Raw genomic sequence first — 20,153 nt, forward strand, 5'->3', positions numbered from 1 at the left:
ATTGACTGCTACATTTGTTTGGTTAAATTAATTAAACAATAAACAAGGAGGCCATTTGACTGAGTGGCTCTAATGCCTTAGTAGCCTACATACATAAGCAAACCAAATCCCTAGCCTGTAAATCCCTCAAGGTTAAGAAATTGAACCCTAAGAACAACTAATCACAAACAGCCAACTAGGGTTTCCCAAATAAGCCAAACCCTTTGCCTATAGCCAGTCGAGTAATTTCTTGGCTTTGTATCTACATCTTCTCTGTAAAATTCTTTGCCCTGGCCCCTGTGGGTGGAGCGCTCCTAGACATTTCCGATTTGGCACTGTCTGATTCAGATCGATTTTTGCTCAAACTCTTAAAAATTCTAATATGCCTCAATTTATCTTCTCATAGTTCTTTTTTTTTTTTTCAACATTCTCATAGTTCTAATACCTGATGCCGGTCAAGACGTTACAACTCTTGGGCTTGTGTTATCTCAATGCAGCCTGCTTCTTCTGAACTTGAAAATATAGAACCGCAGGAGAAAAGACCAGAACAAAACACAACAGAAAGTCTCCTGCTTTAGGAGAAACAATCACAAAACAAGACAAAATGGACACTCTGCTGACCATGTTAGAGTTTCTATTAAGTGTTGATTTGTTAGGACTGATGGAGACACGGGTGTGATCGTTGTTCATTATACATGCCCTCAAATAAGTCAGGCTCCCTAAGGAAATGAGATGCGATCAATTGTCCAATGTGACTATTGGCTCTGCAGTTGGTGGCCACCTGTTTCAGGGAAGTGTTTAATGCAGACTCTTCTTCAAAGCCCTGGGTGGATGATAATAGCTAAGATTTACAAATCTCTCCCAGGTACAGGTACAGGCCCCGTCCCAAGGCTTCATGTGCCTTAGCCAGCCACAATGCTATGACGCGGAGGCGGTTGTTTAGGTAGAAGTTTGTCTCATGTGACCGAAGGGTTCTGAGCTGGGTCCAAAAATTTAACCGACAGATCCTAACAGGAGCAAAGCAGACATATTCTATTAATTTTTTACTTACACACGGGAGCCTTCTCAGGAGAATGAAGACTCAAAGAAGTGACCGGAGCTTGTTTGCCTTTCCAGTAAAGAAACAATACATTTGTGAAGAATCAAGACAAAAGGGTTTGGACTAGAGGTCCTAAATGGGGGAAAAACTAACTAGGAAGATAAGAGTGAGTTTAACAAGGTTTGGGCAGATTTCTTGGCCCTAAATTCCCCATCTCTGGTGATAACAGTATCTCCCTTTCTCTTGATCTCTGGAGGGCACCTTTTACATGGGGGTTTTACAACCTGTTTCAAAGAAGGACAAGGAAGGAGAGGTCAGAGTGACCTTCCTATTTCTCCCATTTCTGCCATTCTTTTTTTTTTTTAATTTTATTTACTTATTCATGAGAGACACCAAGGGAGAGGCAGAGACACAGGCAGAGGGAGAAGCAGGCTCCATGCAGGGAGCCCGACCTGGGACTCGATCCCGGGACCCTAGGATCACGACCTGAGCCAAAGGCAGATGCTCAACCACTGAGGAACCCAGGTGCCCCTTTTCTTTCTTTTTTTTTTTTTTTTAAAGATTTTATTTATACTTCTGCCATTCTTTAAAAAAAAAATTGCTTCCGGTTAAGATATTTAATATGCCAAGGTATCGTATCTTGGGGTAGTGTATTCTGAACCCCACCATTGTTTGTATCTGTATTTTACAGATGAAGAAACTGACAAAGGAGAATAAGTAACTGGCTTGACTTAACACAGATCTAGTTAGTTCCAGGGCCTGATTTGGGGCCCAGGTAGCCCGGTTTGAGAGTCCAGTTTCCTCATCAATGCTCTTAAGAAAAGATGAGAAGGCAGTAAAAAATATAAAAAATATATTTGATTTTTAGTCCCTAACTTTGGCAGAGCTTCTAAAATCCTTGGAATTTCCTGAAAGACTAGAGTGTCTTTTGTTATTCATAAGGAGAGTCTTTGGAGCACATGTGAGGTGGCTTGGACCCAGGCTCCCCCCGGACACCCTCAGAAAGCCGCCTGATCACAGAAAGACTGTATGAGGAGAGGGTTGGAGCTCTCAGCCCCTCCCACCAATCTCGGGAGAGTGTGTGTGAGTGTGAGTATGAGTGTGTGTGTGCAGGGGTGCTGGAGATTAAGCTCTTAGCCCGTGGGATCTGACATGATCTCCAGGTTACAGTGTTAGAATTCAATTAAATTTGTAGGACACCTAAGAAGTGTCTGTGGAGAGTGACAATGACTCACCTGGTAGTGGAAAACATGCCAGAAATACAAAACCAGCACTCAAATAAGCAAGGTATTCATAGTCTTTTCCTAAGAAAGTAAGAAAGTCCTGGGGTAGGTACCTCATAGACATCTCTCTCTTGCAGAATTAATAGCTCTGTCTTGAGTTTGACCATCTCTGTGCAGATAGATCCAGTCAAGGAGGTAAAGACCTAAGCTCGGGCAACACAAACTTGTGGAAATGCCTTTGGTCTCACTGCAGCCCCAGGTCTCTAATAGGAAATCCCAGAAGTGACTAAATCTCATGCAACCTTGGAAAGGTGGTAGAGGGCAGGTGGGGCATCCTGCTGCAGAGAGGTTTGCCCTGAGGCCGGGCCTGCACCCTCATGATGCCCTGGGACCTGCTGAGAGGGAGGGGAGGCCGGGGGCTCCGTCCCACATTTGCACAGTGTGCAAGTGACCCACTGACGGGATGGCTGTCCTTCCCCGGCAGGGCAGGCCAGGAGCTGACAAGGAGCACGGTTTCACCTCTTTGTAAATTCTAGTCACTTGTAGCAAACATGCTTTTGGAATTCATATCATCGACCTGCTTCTTTTGCATGTTCCTGAAGCCACGAGGAAGCCTCCTGACATTAAGTTGCAGCTGTATTCCTTTGCCTTCTCAGCCAGCTTGATGAGCATGCTTTTTAGCTTTTAATTTTAAGACCTAAAGAAAATCAACTTTCTTCAGTTATTTGACATAATAATCTAGAGGAAACGAAAAAGAAATCATTAAATTTTAGAAGATCTTCGTATTTTTTCTGACATAAACACACGGTGAGCGACTATGGAAAAAAAAAAAAAACAAGACTCTTTCCATACCCCCTTAATCTAATGCTTAGAACACAGCTTATCAATATAGCTACAACATTTTTTCCTGGACCTATCGGTCTAATATCCCCCAAAGCACAAAGGAAGAGCATCCTGATTATGGTAAGTACTCGTTAAATGCCCAGCACACCTGCAGAATCAGAGGACATAAGAATCTCCCAAAGATGTCATCTGGTCATGGTCAACTCCATTTCAATTTCCCTGGCTCCCCACTGCTCTGGGATAAAGTCCGCATTTCTGAGCACAGACTTCAGGGTGAGCAGGAGCCACATCATGGCAGGTGGCCCTGTGGACATGCTCCTTCATCTGGAGTGCCTTCCTCACGTGCTCCCTGTACCCCTCCTGTGGCCTCTGTTTGGGGTCCTCCTTCTCTCCTGACCACCCCCTAGGGAGACTGTCTCGGAGGTCCTCCTACGTGTGCAAGGCTACCCATTCATAGGGGCCATATTCTCTCTCTCTCTCTCTCTCTCTCTCCCTGATAAATGCTCATTTAATCAATGAATAAACAATACCATTCACATTATCAAAAAGGTGCCATAGGACTGACTAGGTCATCTACTTCTAGATTCCCAGCCAAACGCCATCCATGGCACATCCATGGCACACTCTGTATGTGCATTTCCCTTCCAATGTGTTTTATATTCATTTCACAAATATCATTTGAATGTCTATTTGCTGGGTACTCTTCGAGGTCTTTGAGGTACTTCCGTTCTAGCAAGAAGACTGATACAAATAAGGGGCGCCTGGGTGTCGCAGTGGATTAAGGTCTGCCTTCGGTTCAGGTTGTGACCTCAGGGTCCTGGAATCGAGCCCCACATGGGGCTCCCTGCTCAGTGGGGAGTCTGCTTCTCCCTCTCTCTCGCCCTCGCTCACTCTCAAATAAAGAAATAAAATCTTTTAAAAAATAAACTTTAGAAATAACTCATTATATATGATGTTAGGTGATGATTATCACGGGAAGAAAAGTAAGAGTGGGGTAAGGGGAATCGGCGAGATGGGAGGAGAGGGCACAGGCTTGTAACTTGGTATAGGGAATTAGGTGGGCCTCACCCACAGGGTGACATCTGAGCAAGTATTAGAAAGAGTAAGCAAGCATTCGCCCCATGGATGTCTGGCGGAAGAGGGTTCAAGCAGAGAGCAAGTGGTGCAGACTCTCAATCTGAGGCACAAGTTTGCTTAGCTCACTCCAGGAAGAGCCCACAGGCCAGAGTTATTGGAGCAGAGTGAATGATGGGGATGGGGGTGGGGGGAGGGGGGAGGAGAGGCAGAGGTAGGCATGGTGGAGGAAGGGGTGCAGGGCCTAAGTTCCTCTCCAAGTGAAGTGGAGAGCCAGTGCCGGATCCCAGCAGAGCCGTGACATGATTTGGCTTACACTTTGAATATATGAGCACTATTTGGGGAAGAAGAAGCTCTATTTTAGTAAACTCGAAAATGGTCTTTCTTAATTGATAGCTTCCTCTTTCATGTTCCTTGAACATTTTCTTGGCAGCCAGTTCTGTGCCAGAGGTAGAGTTTCATCCTATATGAATGAGTCTTATCCAGTATCTCTCAGCCAAGTTATCTTGGCAAACAGGAACATCATGACCTATGGCGAGGATTTTTCCAACATTTGCAGCCAAGTTGATTTTTAGGACACTGTCTTGAGATGGAAAATAGAAAAAGTGTAATTTTAATTGTTATTTTAAAATATTTCGGGGCACTTGGGTGGCTCAGCTGGTTAAGTGGGTACCTTCCGCTCAGGTCATGATCTCAAGGTCCTGGGATCGAGCCCCTCATTGGGCCTCCTGCTCGGTCTGCTTCTCTCTCTCCCTCTGCCCCTCCCCTTCTTGTGCTCTCCCTCTCTCTCTCTTTCTCTCTCTCTCAAATAAAATATTTTAAAAATATTATTTCAAAATAAGTAGTGGTAAGAGTTCTGTCATAAGGGGCACAAGATTCATGACGTGGTACAAGAATTTACAATTACAGCTATCAATTATCCTACAAAGTGTTGCAGCATCATTGAATTAAGGCACTCTGTGGGCCTTTGAAACAACACCAATGTTAGAGAAAAGATCAATTCTGGATTCTTGTCAGCTTCTACTATATCAAAAGAGAATATATACATTTATTGGAATTGGTCCTAGAAATGTTTCGACATCAGCCAAAAGGCAAAGCCACATAAAGGCTATTTCAAAAGTAAGCGGGAGAAAATATTTTACACAAGAAGGCTATTAAACGGCTAATAAATCTTACAAAAAAAATGTTTAAATGTATCAGTCACCAAAGAAATGCAAAGCAATGATGGGAAACTTAAGATGAATTTTAAGGAGAAAAGAAAAGGAAAAGGAGAAAGAATATTAGAATACTTGGGTGAGACTAGAGGAATCAGTGAAACATACTTCCTAAGCGCTTGGGATCGAGAACAGACACATTCTCGTGCTGCTGACGAACAGAAAGTGATACTGTGGATTATAAATCTGGCTTTGTGCTTGTAATCCTGGGAAAGTTTCTCTAGGAAATGACACAAAAAAGCAACAAAAACGTTTAACTGCAGCACTATTTTAGATAAACATCATATACCTTCCAATGAAGGGAGGGTTAAATAAAATATTTTAAATTCATATTAAAAATATTATATGACTTTAAATAGTTTATGAAAAACTTAATGCTATGGGGAGATACCTATGGTATAATGACAAGGTGGATGCAGAATGAAACAAGGTTCAGAACAGGGTCTCAGCATATACAAATGTGTGATAGAAATGGAAACGGATTGGAAATGCACTACATTATTTTTTTTAAGTTTTTATTTATATAGCTAAATAAATAACTCTACGTCTCATGGGAGACACACAGAGAGAGGCAGAGACACAGGCAGAGGGAGAAGCACGCTCCCTGCAGGGAACCCGATGTGGGACTTGATCCCAGAACCCCAGGATCACACCCTGTGCCGAAGGCAGATGCTCAACCGCTGAGCCCCCCAGGCGCCCCAATGCACTACATTATTAACCGTGGTTACCTTTGAATGGTGATGTCATGGGGGTTTTATTTTTTCTTATGTTTTTGTACACAGAATCTACAATAAATAAATTTTTGATGCCGATCGTAGGGTATTTTGACATTTACCAAACTACTAATTAAAATGGGGCTTTCTAGAGAGCCTTAAGATTGTCTAAGACTTAGAAGTGCTTGTTATTAAGCAATAGATACACAGAATAAAAATTTCATGTAAAAATCAGCAAGGAAAATGAATGTACAAGAATTTGATCTCTCAATATCCAGAAGCGTCCTTATTAGGGAGTGTGGAGGAGAAGTGATGCTAATTTTCAGCTCTCAATTAATCAGTTCAAAATCTTCCATATGGGCGTTACAGGTAGAAGGAAATCGTTGTTTTCCAGTTTGGTATTCTACTCTTCTGGCAATTTCTTTCAATGATATTGTGCCTTAATATCAGACGTGATACAAATAAAGAAACAACACCCTCTCTTTTTTCTGAAGAAGGCTTTTCATAGCCTTTCAAAGACAAGCTGTTTGATTTTGTTGCTAATAAAAATTTTGTATTGATTCTTTTAAGAATATCTGGGTTTTTTTTTTCCAATTAAGTCTTTGGCCTAGAAACTTCAGGAAATCGGCATCTTACAGCTTCAATTCATTATGAGGTAGTTGTGCTCGAAGGGTTCAAAGGATCCGCAAGAGGTCTTCCCTCTCGTGGGAATTCTCACTCTTCAATGTCCTTATTCTCTACACCTGGGTGGGTTAACTTGTCCCAAGTCTCCCTCAATGGCGGGCTGAGTCCACAGGCCTTCAAATAGGGGTTCCGAGAGTGTGTTTTCCCTCCAGATGCAAAGCCTGGGGACTATCACGCTGCAGATTCTGAAGAATCTCTGGAAACAGTCACATAAATACTTGCAGGACTTCATATGTCCAGTTCTCTGGAAAGGCAATTTCGGGGAAGCACTCACCTAGTTCACCCAGGTGAGTGATTTCTTCCTGCCAAGGTTGTGTCTCATTCTGCTTCACCTTTTGGGGCTTTTTACGTATTTTCTTGAAATCCCTCCTGTCCCAGGAGCTGCAACACTAGGTGCAAATTTGCCATTCAACAGAATGGCTTCAGTTTGGTTGGGTGGGACATTGGGTTTTCTTACCAGTGGTCACACAGACAGTTGAGGCTCTTTCATTCAAGCCATGAAGACCACCCTATGGGCCCTAGGATGAGCTTATTAGAAAATGAGCCAGAGTCTCTGAGAGTGAGTAGGGAAGCAAATCCTGCGGCCCCCCAGAAGCCTCAGATGGGCGCAGCCCAAGCTTGCACCCACGGGGCCTGCTGCTGCTTGGGGACCTGCCTTGTAGACTTGCAAAGCCTAGATCCAAGGAGGCCACCTGGACCTCCCCTGGGGAACAGCTTGCTGGGAGAGACCATCGTGGAGCTATTCCAGAGAAATTTACTTCTCCAGTTGGCCACAGGGAAGGTATGCAAGAGCTTTACACATCCAAGTTCAGGACTGGAGGAGTGGGCCTTGGTGTTTCTGGTCAACTCCTTCAACGTTGGGTGCTCAGTGCCAGGGAAGTAGCTGCCATTCAGAGAACCTCACAGCACGTCTCCTTGGGTCCTCTCCTCTGTTCTGTCCATTTTTTCTCTCGATGAGGAATCAGGGAACACAGTGTGATGGAAATCTTCAGCCTGCCCCAGTGAATAGGTTGGATTTTTAGGCACAAATGTTCTGCTTGTGTTTACCTGACGATCCTTCCAACGAATCTGAAGATACGGGCATTTTCACATCCTTTGTGTACAAGTGCCACATACACTGAGAGATCTTAACACCAAGAGTGAACTTTTTTTTCTTCTTTTTTTTTTAGATCTTTGCTCGGCAGTTTTATAGAAATCTGACAGAGCTGGGTGAGGAAACGTAATGGTGTGTCTGAGATAAAGATGTATAGGGAAGGCCTGGCCTTGCCAAGTCGTGAGATTAGGCCAAGGGTTTCTTCTGAGCATCCGCAACCTTCCTCTTTCCCTCCCAGACTCTTCTTCCGAGTAATCTGTGATGATGAATCATTACCCCCAAGTAAACCGGACTAGCTAATTGACTGGAAAGTTCTGGGAGTTAAATAAGCTATTCATATCCACTTGCCCAGGTTTAGTGTTTTTTTTTTTTTTAATAGATAAGGAAACTGATGTGTAAATAAAAATGCCCAGCTTAGAGGTAAGCAGCCTGTTGGTGCAAACACAGGACTTGAATACAGGATGGTTTTGGGTTTTTTGTTTTTTGTTTCTTTTTTTGGCTTAAAACTCAGTACTTTTCCATATGCCATTGATGCCGACACACTGGTTTTATTTTTGTCCTTAAAATGATCTGTATTTAAGAAATAATTGGCTTTTATGACTTTCTAAAACTGAAGGTGGTTGGGATTACTATCAAGAACATGTGAACAGAGGGTCTGAGAACCCGTCCGGGTCACTGGGAAGACAGAATGCTAAGCATCCAGCGTGTGTCTGGGCAGCACAGGCTCACCCGGCTGGGCTGCTCCCTGGCCATCAGCCCCCAGGATTCCAGAGCAAGATTCCACTACGCGGTTACGTCGCTCTAAGGCTAAGGAAAAATGAAAGGCCTTTTTTCTAAAAGTATGATAGCCTTGCCGATGAACATAACAATTTCTGTTTTAATATCCGTACTGGTTTACTAACCTCTTCTCTGTGACTAATTTCCTAGCTGGCTTATCCCTTTCCCCTGAGCAATCCACAGCCCCAGGCTGTGAACCCAAACAGTGTGATCTTTCCTTTTCTGCTAACTGGGAGTACCCTAGTCTTTTCTGAGAAAGGAAAAGGCATGGAATCAACTGGGTATTAAGACGATGGCCTTAATGATTACTATGCCATCTTTCCCTGGATGTATTTTCCTTTAAAAAAAAAAAAAAGAAGAAGAACCGGGAAAAAAAATTTAACCCCAATAACTGACTATGTCACAGTGGAATTTCCAATAATGTACACAAATAGCACTTCTGGAGTCTGGAGCAAAGGAGACTATTTTAGAAGAGGGTGGCCCTCAAAGGATCCCAAGTGGGGCTCATGTCCTTGCTTTATATACAGATGATCCTTTTAAAAATGACTTGAGGGCCCTCAGGGAATGAGATTAAGAGCCTCACTTTTTCTCCTCTGCTTGAATTGTTGAACCAGAGTCAACAAACCAACACTATGAAAGCCTCACAATAGGAAGCCTAGGCTTTGGGGGTCAGCCAAATGTAGAATCAGATACTCAAACACGAACTAGCTGTGTGTCCTTGGGCACACCACAGACTGGTCCTCAGTTTTTTCCTCTGAGAGTAGAGGTAGCTCCTTGGCTATCGGGCTTAAGTGAGTCAGTAGGGGCAAAGCATGAGGCCCGGACTTGGTGTTTCATGCATAAGTGCTACTCCGTCTATGTTTAAAGTGTGCTCAGCACAGATACCTTTCTTCCTCCTCTCCAGATAAAAGCTGTGATTTCTTGGACTTGATTCTTGAAACCCGGGGAATTTCTAGGAATTGGCAGCAGTTAGGAACACAGGGAATGATTTAGAAGCTCCCCTCAGAAGCCAGAGAATGCAATTCCACAGTAGAGAGATTCTTCTTCTGCATCCTCAAAAGTTCATTTCCTATTCAAGCCTCCACAAGTGAAAAAAGAGAGAAAGATTAATTAGATCCAAATCCCTACTCTCCTTTTCCAAGCTCTAAATTAAAAGGCATTGCGAGATACCTGTGTGCTGCACAAACTGCCAACATCTGAAATTTACAACCCCCTTGACTTTGTATTTCAGGAAATTTGATTTTGAAATCTAATTTTACGATAACAAATAGTCCTGCACAGAGTCCCAAATGTTCCTGGTTCCCAAGGAGCTGTGATTTCAGAGCTTCTCTAAGAAAATCTGAATATGCGATCTTTTTCTTTCCTTTTCTTTTTTGATAAATCACTTAATATATACATTCTACAAGAACATTAGAATCTTCTGCAGAACCATCATTTAGTTCTCCAATAAGGCAAAATCTACTGTAAGAATTCCATAAGGTCTCAATGATGTTTACAAAAGCCAAAATAAATCTATTAAACACACATGCATGTAGACACACTTTTATTTTAAACTGGTCTGAAACAAAACTGTTCTCCTTATCTGAACTCTTCACGGAGCCCATCCTCACAGTTCAATGCCAGCAACTCCCTAAAAGATCATCTCATTAACAACTGAGGGCTCAGCGTCGTGCTCTACTCAGAAGGTAGCATAGCATCCCACCCGATTCTGGGCACCATTCTTCCCTTAAAGCTTGTTTCATCTTTCTCTTCCTTTTCATTCAAGGATATGATCTTACTACATGGTTTCAGCATCATCTATCCTTTACTTTGTGATTTAAAAAAAAAAAAAGAATCTAGGTTGAACAGAAAGCGAAAACCTATGGCTCAAAGTCCAAAATCTGTGTATCTTTCCTGGCAAAGCACCTGATATTCTGATGCTTCAAAAGTTTGGGATTTATTGGGAGAACTTGTGTTCAGTCTTCTCCGGGCATCTCATAGAACTTACCACTTGGCAGGTGGATCGGAGTCACTCTCTCATTTCAAAGCAGCCCTCTTGCCTCTGCAAGATTGCACCTTCCCAAGGGAGGAATCCATCATCTCTTAAAGTATTCTTGAACCTCTCACTGCATCTAACGCTGAATCTGATGATTAATAGGTCGTCAGCAAATATGAGATGAATTAAAATGAATACCTGATATTTAGAGATATTGTCACATGGCTCGCTCTGGTCTATGAACTAAGAGACTCTGTTTAAACCAAACTGGTTTTTTTAAAACTTTATTACCACAGAAAATTTAGAGAAAAGATGTATGATCAACTCCATGTACCCATCATTTGCTTCAGTAATGATAAGCTTATGAACCCACCTGTTTCATACAAATATTTGGTTTTCTGTCTTTTTTTGTAATTAATAGGTGGCCTTTGAGCATTTTTAGGGTTACAGACAAATTAAGTGGAAAGTATAGAGTCCCCATATAGTCCCTCCTCTCCAGTTTCTCATATTATTAATCTCTTGCGTTAATGTGGTATGTTTGTAACAATTGATGAGCCATTACTAATATATTATTATTAAATAAAGTCCGTAATTCACTTAAGGGTTCACTCTTTGTGTTGTCCATCCTATGGTTTTAATAAATATATAATGACATGTACCTGTCATTGCCATGTCGTATAGAATAGTTTTACCAAATAGTTTCTTTAAAAGAAACATTTATTAGTTTATTTATTTATTCATGAGAGACACAGAGAGTCAGAGACACAGGCAGAGGGAGAAGAAGGCTCCCTGCCAGGACCCCAGGGTCACCACAAAGGCAAAGGTAGACACTCAAACTGCTGAGCCACCCAGGTGTCCCCCAAATAGTTTCTAATATTAGAAAAATAGCTAAAACTAACCCTTAATTTCCTTAGGGTAAATTATATTTACACTATTGAATTGAAGTATTTAGATTCAATTCATATTTTATGCCTATTGTGATGATTTCCATATATTATGTCATACAATTCATAACAATCTCCTTTAGTAAACATTTTTATCCCCATTTTCTAGATGAAGATATCGAAGCCCTGAAAGGTTAAATAACTTTCCAAAGGGCAAATAGCTAGTAAGGGGGAGAACCAGGACCCCAACCTAGGTTAAGTAGGATTAATTCACACTGCAAAATTTATGACCTGGCAAATGGCAGGAATGCTAAAATTAGTCCTTTCTACCATTTGTGGAGCAATTAAGGACGTAATTGAAAGTAGTTCCAGATGGCAGAGGGCTCCCCAGGAGCAAGGTTTGTTATACTCTGGTAGAGGAGCGAGGACCTGGAAGTGACGCTGGGGGAATGTTTGGTGTCCAACCACGTCCCGTGGGATATGTGTCGTGTGTGGGAATGAACAACTGCAAGAGACACGTTGGGTCCAGGGAGAGAACCAGGTTTCAATCAGGCTGCGGAGCTCAATGCGAGAAGTATATTTGCCATGGAATAGAGGTTCCATATGGTACTGAGGGACAAAGGAGCAGTGGAGGTTGCACAGGGCCCAGGAAGCAGGAAGTATTGTGTGGTGAGCACAGAAGCCAGACAGGCTTCCATCTAGCTAGCCATTGAGGGAAGAATTTGAGGCATGATGGGTTTAACTGAGCACAGGGTTTTCGAAGACTCCCTCCCTCTTGGCTCTCCATAAGTGTCAGAGTTGGCAATCCCCACTCTGGGTCTGGGGAGTCTGCAGTCAACAACCTGCTCTCCAGTTGTTCAGAAACATGCTGCTTGAGAGGTACTCTGATGTCCAGTGGCCTGGCCCAAGGCACACAGGGTGGTTTTACCAGGTCCTAGTGGGTGGTGGTCTGATGCTGAGCATGGCCTCAGTCAATGCACAAGCAGGATATTCCCTAGAATATTGGGCTGAGGGCTTGGTGTTCATGGGGGTGGTAACTGGAGAAGAACATAAGGTGTGTGAACTGGCCTATGACAGTGAAAATAGCTTTGAGAAGCATCCTGCCCTTTCCGGGTAGTGTGTAGGCCCAGTTCTAGGAAAAATTGGGTTGTAGGGGAAGCACACCCTTGAGTTTCCAAACTACACTTTGGTGGCCTCCTTTCTGCTCTCTCTCCATGACTCTGCCATCTATGCTGCTATGGTCCACGACTAGTTTCTCCTCTAGGCACATTTTCATGCAAACCTTTTGTCTCTCTGTGCTTCATAAGACTATACCTGTTTTAGGTCTAACCCTGTACTTCTAGACCCTGTTATCCTGATAATCATGAGATATGCACCTTATAAATCTCCAACTTCTCATCCTATGATTAAATGCTCCCCCCCCCATAACATCTCCATCAAGTGGTCATGTCACTTATGCTTGAACAGATTCGAGGACAGAAAACTCACTACCTTAAATTATACCCTAGCTTTGGATAGGCTTGAGTGACAGAAACTTCTTACTGAAGTAAAATCCTTATACTCCTCAGTGTAATTCCTCTTCTACAGGCCATTCCTTCAAATACGTTCCTCTGGGTTTATCTTGCTAGTGGAGCTGCCAAATCCTTTGTGCCTCAGAGAGTGAATGCCAATGGAGGAGGGTGAGATCATAGTTCCCAGATAAGAAATCTGCCTCAACTTTTTTTTTTTTTAAGGCTGTATTATGCACTAACTCCATGTTAGACTCTGTGCAAATTGTGAAGATTGATTTAATTTGATTAATCCTCCTAACAATTCCAGGAAGGAAGTATTGTTTTCTTTCTGCAAATGAAAAAAACAATGGCCTAGAGAAAGACACTATTACTTTAAGGTCCGACTGCTTTTCAGAGACCAGAACCAAGGCCCCAGTGCTCTGATGCCAAGGTCCTTTCTCTTGCCATCACATGACTGGGAGTGATCCTCTCCAGACATGGACCTATCTAGCAGAGCAATCAAAAGTTACAAGTCCAGACAGAATTGCAAATGTGGAGACTGAGGGAAAAATTGAAAGCTTTTTTTTTTTCTTAACATTTCCAAAAACCATATATATAGGTAGGTTATTATCTTTGTTACTCTCAAGTCCAAGGTTAGTATGATGGTGGCATTGTTAATTATGGTAAGAGACATTAGTTGTTACGACCCTAAACCCTAAACTCTTAGTGGCCTAACACAAAAGTGTCTTACACAAAGCTTAATGGGAGTGTTTCTTGTCAGCAGGTGGCCTTCCTTGTGGCTGTTATGGATTGAAAAGACTAACCCTCGTACCTCACAACATAGCCTTATTTGGAGATAGGGCTGTTGCAAATGTAATTAGCTGAGAGGGGTGGGCCTCCAAACCAGTAGGTTTGGTGTCCTGATAAAATTGGACACGGGCACACATGTAGGGAGAATGTCACGTGAGCATAGAGGCAGCCATCTACAAGCCTAGGAAGAGTCATAGGACAAATCCTTCCCTCACAGCCCTCAAAAGGTATTAACCCTGATGAAACCTTGATCAGAGGCTTCTAACATCTAGAACGGTGACACAATAAGTTTCTGTTGTTTAAGCCACCCAGTCTGTGGTGCCTTGTTGTGGCAACCCCAACAGGCCAGTACATGGTCCTATAGCACCATTTTTCTATTTTGTGGGTCTTCCATCCTCTCTAGTCTCAACTGTTGTTTACTTGGAGCGTTGTTGTTTATCCAATGTAAGAAGAAGGAGAACACACAGAAGGCCACAGAGGAATTCCATGGGTCAGCCATAACAGATGTCAATTAGCATATAGCAGTCCTGACCACAGATAATTTAGAGTAGGAAGGTCCTAGAAGAAAGAGGCCACCTCTGGGAGGCTGGACCAGAATCATCTATAACCATTCACTCCTTCATCCCTTACATCCATAAACCATGTATTTATTGAGTACCTACAATTTTCCAGCATTGAACTTGGTTCTAGGGATAGAACAGGAAACAAAAGAGACCCGTTTCCTGCCTCCTGAGAACTTGCACTGGGATAACCTATGAAAGAAAAGTACAGATTGCCCAAGGAGATTAATTAATTAATTAATTAATTAATAATTTATTTACTTATTTATTTTCCCAAGGAGTTTTTAAAATGTAGTTCTAACCTACTATGGGTGGTCAGAGGTGTCTTGGCGGGGGGACATATTTAAATCAAAATAAGAATGAGCTACTGGTTGCCACCCCTTCTCTGCCATTCCACAATCCAATAAGCTCTGAAAACTAAGTATTTTTGGAAGTTACTCAGTAATAAAACCTGATCTGATCTTGACACATTTAGTGGAAAAATCTGATCTGAATGGACATGAGGTTACCTGTAATCTCTATCTATCACACTTGATGTGAATATTTGCAGATCTTGCTGAGGAGATGTTGATGTTTGATTGTGTAGATAGATCAAGGAATAATATCAAGGAATAGATCAAGGAATAATATTGCTAGGATGCTGGACAGGGTTGCCAGGGAATTGAAACAAAGAGATGTATTTTAATGAGAACAAAAGATGTCACAAATTGTCTTCAGAATATATTCGTCACCCAGCATTATGGGCATCTTTAATATTCATCCTTTCAGTAGTTCTAATAATTGAGTGATTTCTAAATCTCTGACTTCAAAGGGGAATCTTCAATGATTCTTCCAATACCTGGAGCTATAAGAACAGGTAGTGAGCAAGACAGGCAGAAGCACTGAAAGTAGTACCTTTAGCACCCCCGGCTGGACCTGGGAGCCACTTAACACATAGAGAGTGGACTTAGGGTCTAGAATTTCTGCTGCTTGGAAACTTGGAGACAAAGGTAATTATTGGGGCCACTCTGGGTATAAAATTGTCTTCTCCTCGGTAACTATGGCATGGGGGAAATAATGGGAACATTAATGCTTCCAGAGATGTTTTGCTTGCTTGCCTTTTCATAGATAATACCTGGAACCCACAATAAAAGGAAACATTATTTCTAATCAATCATTTACAAGACTTATATAGACAAATGAGCAACGAGGAAGTCAGTGTTCTTCCAATCAAGAAATCTGGGCAACGATTGCCATAAAGCAGGATCATCCTTGTGATAATGGAAATCTACTATAACCTGTGTCCTCCATAATGGTAGCCATGAGCCTCATGTGGTTCTTGAGCACTTGGAATGAGGGTGGTGTAGAGGAGCTGAATATTTTAATTTTATTTAACTTTAAAACCAAATGGCCACAAGTGGCTAGTGTCTATCATATTGGAAAGCTCAGGTGTAAAGAGTTACCTTATTTTTCAAATAAATGTTACACCATGATTGAAACACTAGGCTAGGAATTGTTCATCCTTGTAAATTAAACATACATAGACCACGATACATTTTTGAAGGCACACTGACACTATTCTTTCCATAATTTTATTTCCCCTAGGAAAGTGTTCTAACCCAGAGTCTATTAAGAACCTAGGGAAAGACTCTGTTTTCTCTAAATTCTCTGCACTCAATTACTTACCTCTACACCTTCAGCCTCCCTTCTCTTCTCAGTCAGGCAGAAAGAGAGTAAAAAAATTATACATTATGTTGCAACATTGGTATGTGGAACACCTCATGTTTGATATTTCTTTGGCTAAAATGTAGTCCTTCCACGTCTCTTGGTGGGATGCATTTACTTCAGGTCTTTACCTTTAACCCCCTACAGGGGTGTTCTGCTACAGAGCAGGGACACATTTAATTTTTCCCTGTGTGCCAGAATGTCTGACACTAGCATGCATTTGATAAATGTATGTTGGGTCGAACAGCTTATCACAACCCTACAATGCTGAAGTGTACTTGGTAACTACCAAGTAGTACACTTCTCCAGACACTTTGAAAACTCCACCTGCTGTAGCTGAACTTAAGCCAGGGTAAGGTCAAGTTTATGGAGACATAGCTTAAAGTTGTATATTGAATGGAGTGAAGTGAAGCTAATAAAGAGAGATACGATATGACTTCTCTATGGGTATGAGAGGATGATGGGGGATCTCCCACTTCATAGCTATTTAAGGGTACTATCAATGACTATTGCTCTCAAATGTTTTACAGGTTAATTTAGAAAGAGGGAGAGACAAAGGAGGGTCTCAGAGTCTTTTCTAGCTCTGAGTTCTTGGGTGTGAAGATTGAGTACATTTAGCCCTGTAGGTCTCGAAAGACCTTTCCCCACCAAAGGAAAAAAAAAATAATGTCTCAAATATTCCATTTGAATTCTCACATGTGTACAAATTTGTATATCGATTCTGACATGTATACAAAACATAGTCCTACAACTGGTTCTGGTAAGCTTGGTGAAGCTACAGTTCCCTCCCCTTCTGGGTGTTTCACGTGGAAGAATGTGGAAGTAGCTCCCTTAGTCAAATACAACACATATTCCTTTGGCCACCAGGTAGATCAACCAACGGGATCCTCCACTGAGTGGAAGGCATAGGACTGAGTGGAGTTCTAGCTACAACCCTATATCAAGGGTGTTGGGAGCTCAGATCCTATTTGAGCACTGGGGGCAGTTTAGTATGTAATCATGTATCGTAAACATAACTTTTTTCATGAATCAAAAATAATCTCTAATATCCTTTAAACTACATAATCAACCCTCTTGGGGACATATTTAGACAGAAATATTTAGAGTCTTTTACCACTAGGGTATAGACACCCTATTAGGATCCTTCTAATATAACTAATCACCCTTAGAGTATGGATTTCTAATCAGGGCATTTCAGATCTTATTTAACTGCCTCTGAAAAAAATCTAACTATATACGCCATGTAGACATAGAGTAATTTCCTATAAATGACAGTCAACGTAAGAAGATAGCTGAGGGAATGAATCAACAACTTTCAAAAATTTGACTTAAAGATTTGGGAAATTGTATTCTTTTTTTCCTACCTGACTCTCGTTTTAGGGCCGTATTCATCACTGTTCTCTCTCATCTGCGTTCACCTCAGATCATTCCTGAAAGAACAATACTCATGAAAGCAAGAGCAGAGCCTCTGAAATCGGGCTGCCAGGGTTTGGAGCCTGGCTCGGCCACTTACTCTCTCATGGTCTATCTTTTCTATGCCTTCATTTCCTTGCAGGAAAATGAGGACAATAACTTGCCTATGCTATCAGGTTCCTCTGAGGATACAAAGTATCTAAAATAAAAGCCTGGCACTGAGCCTCACATCTATGAGGTATCCAATGGACAAGCTAAAGAAAAGCAAATGGGTGCCTACAGGGATGGGATTGTCGCAGCCAGGTTATATGGGACAAAAGCCACAGTTCCTGTCTCAAGGAGCCCAAGACCCAGTGGGAGAGACAGACAAGGAAATAGGAACAATGTCGTTGATCCATTCTATGCAAAATATAGTTCCTAAAGTAAACTGCCAGCCTCATTATCAAATATACGTAATGATACATCAAGGACCACTGACATTTTAATATCTAATGGGGAGACTTATCATCAATGGTCTGACACACAGAGTAAATTTCAGCATAGAAAATATTTTAAAACAACTAATATATTGGAAAACTATTCTATTTTAAATGTTCCACATTAAAAATTTGTCTCTGTTGGATGCTGAGAACATTTTCCAAGGCTATTTTCCAGTTAGAAATGAGACTAATATAAACAGTCCAACAATTAACGACATACAGTTGGCCTTTCTGAACTAAAATACAGTCACTGAGCCCAAATCTACAACTACGAAACACATCGCCAGTCACAAAAACAAAGCTGAATCATATTAGAAAACATATGGACTTCAGAAAGAGCACAAAGTTTCATCTTTTTTGGATTTTCCTTTACTTATTCCTAGCTTTAACAGGCCATCTACGTTATCACAGCAAAGCACGGTGTTGCCATTTTCCTTGCCAACCGCAGATATGAACTGAGATTTCATGGTATAAAGATGAATCATTTCACGAGAAAAGGCAAAATGGTCAAGTTAATAAAGCCTAGACAAGAGCAAGAGTTTTTGTTTAAATAGAAATGACAGATTGGGGATGATTAACCTTCTGATCTGCAGATGCCTTAAATGTCTGTGAATAGTCAAGCCCGTAATCATTTTAAGATTTTTTAAAAAATATTTTGTCATGGCAAGATAAATTATACATATCCTTGATATTTGTGGAATGAGATCGATTGTGCCAAACATACAGGGTACAAGTAGAAGAGTATTTTCCTTACATACCTTCTTTTATTGGAAATGTGGCAAATCAAAAGTAGCAACAAAGAGTCAACCAAGCAGTCACCATTTTGTTTTCCTAAATCTTGATTTTAATATAATGAGGGTTATTTCGTTTCACTTTGTTTTGCATTATACATGGGTAGGCTTAAAACCTGGAGAAAAAGGATTAATTTTGAAAGCATCAAGAATGTGTACTTTTTGGTCTTACAAGATTCTTCACAGTCTACTAATTCAGATATATATGCTTTTCTTTAATTGGATCTTTAAGAATATTGCCAGAATGCTGATGTGTCCCACAGAGAGACTTTTTTTTATACTGTTGGAAGCGGGGATGGGACTTATGCGGGATGAAGGAAAGTGAAGAGATGCCGAGATAAAGAGCTTAATAGAAGTCATGATTAAAACCCAAACTCTTTTTCATTTGAAAATGTTGTAGACTCCGAAAGTATTACTGTGTTCATAAAAGTGAGAAAAAATTTAATTCTGGTTCAAATCATTTAATGCTAGAAAGCATAATTGATTTTCATTTTTAAAAGCTTAATTCGGTACATTAGTATCTGGATTTTATACCTGCCGGGGCATCAACCTGTCTTGTCTACATTTGTTCTCATCATCTGTCTCCTTTTCATAGAGCTTCACAAATGGAGGATAAAATTATAGCCCTCTTCCTTTGCAGAGTTAGATCTTGCATGTTTCTCCCACTTATTTTACCTGCGAAGGTAGCTTGAGAGAGGGATTAAGAGAACATTGCCAAAAAGATCAAGTACAGAAATGAGTTTGTAATTTTCAGACTCATTTAGTTTTATATTCAACAGCATGTTAAACATTTGGGAAAGAAATTCTTCATCAATTCCTTTGAAAAGTGATACACAGACCATGACTTTTTCTGAACCACCACCCACTTGGCCTTGAACTAATAATACGGTATATGTTAACTAAACTGAATTTAAATAAAAAATACATTTTTAAAAAGTCTCCCCAAGAGGATCTCCTTATAAATAGTGTGCACACACTGCTATAAGCAAGAATGGGAGCTAATCAAACTTGTCTACTGCAAGGCTACACACGTTGGTTTTATGTTCTAAATTAAATTTTAAAATAAGCTTGGGCACCCAAATACCAGATAAATAGGAAGTCCAGTCTCTTACATTTGAGGCTACTCCTTCCCTTTCAATATCTTAGAACCCCAAGGGGTGTACACCATCTAAGGGATGGATCCAGTCTGACTTTCACAACCGAGCAGAGCTCAGCCACGTACGGCTGTAATTCTCACCAACACATGCTGTTACTAAAAAAAGTTGTCCCATAAAATCTAAAGGCCAAGAAGAAATATTTCTGGCCCAGGTCCCTGCAGTGAGATGGTAGCAGGGAGTCATGCCTTGGAAGAAGCAGGTTCTACCATTTTGGATTTTTAAATAAGGTTAAGGCTCTTCCTCAGAGTGAA

The sequence above is a fragment of the Vulpes vulpes genome, unplaced genomic scaffold (assembly GCF_048418805.1).
Source record: "Vulpes vulpes isolate BD-2025 unplaced genomic scaffold, VulVul3 u000000647, whole genome shotgun sequence".
Lineage (NCBI taxonomy): Eukaryota > Metazoa > Chordata > Mammalia > Carnivora > Canidae > Vulpes > Vulpes vulpes.